The sequence below is a fragment of the Geospiza fortis genome, unplaced genomic scaffold (assembly GCF_000277835.1).
Source record: "Geospiza fortis unplaced genomic scaffold, GeoFor_1.0 scaffold75, whole genome shotgun sequence".
NCBI lineage: Eukaryota > Metazoa > Chordata > Aves > Passeriformes > Thraupidae > Geospiza > Geospiza fortis.
The window spans coordinates 3,192,195-3,192,542 of record NW_005054360.1 but is presented as its reverse complement, the minus strand read 5'-3'; positions in this window follow the sequence as shown (position 1 = coordinate 3,192,542).

Below are 348 nucleotides of genomic sequence, written 5' to 3'. Positions count from 1 at the left end.
CTTTTATTGCAAGTGTTACCTTTTTCAGAGGAAGAATGCCTTTTTAAAGCAATTTGATTATGAGGATGTCACACTTTTCCTTGTATTCCCCAAAAATAAAGCATTTTGTTATTACAATATCTAGTATGGTTTCGTGCAGTGACGTTGTCTTAATACTCTAATTTTTAGTTTGGGGAGGGAGGAGGATTCTTTTTAATTGAAGGAGGTGTAGGCAAACACTTGAGATATTCAGAAGAGGAGGAAGTCCAAGCTGATGGTACATTTGTTGTGACCAACATGAAACTGTGTATGTCACCACATTAGGTTTCTTCAGTGCTTGAAAGGTCTTGCCTTGTTCCTGCAGTTAGC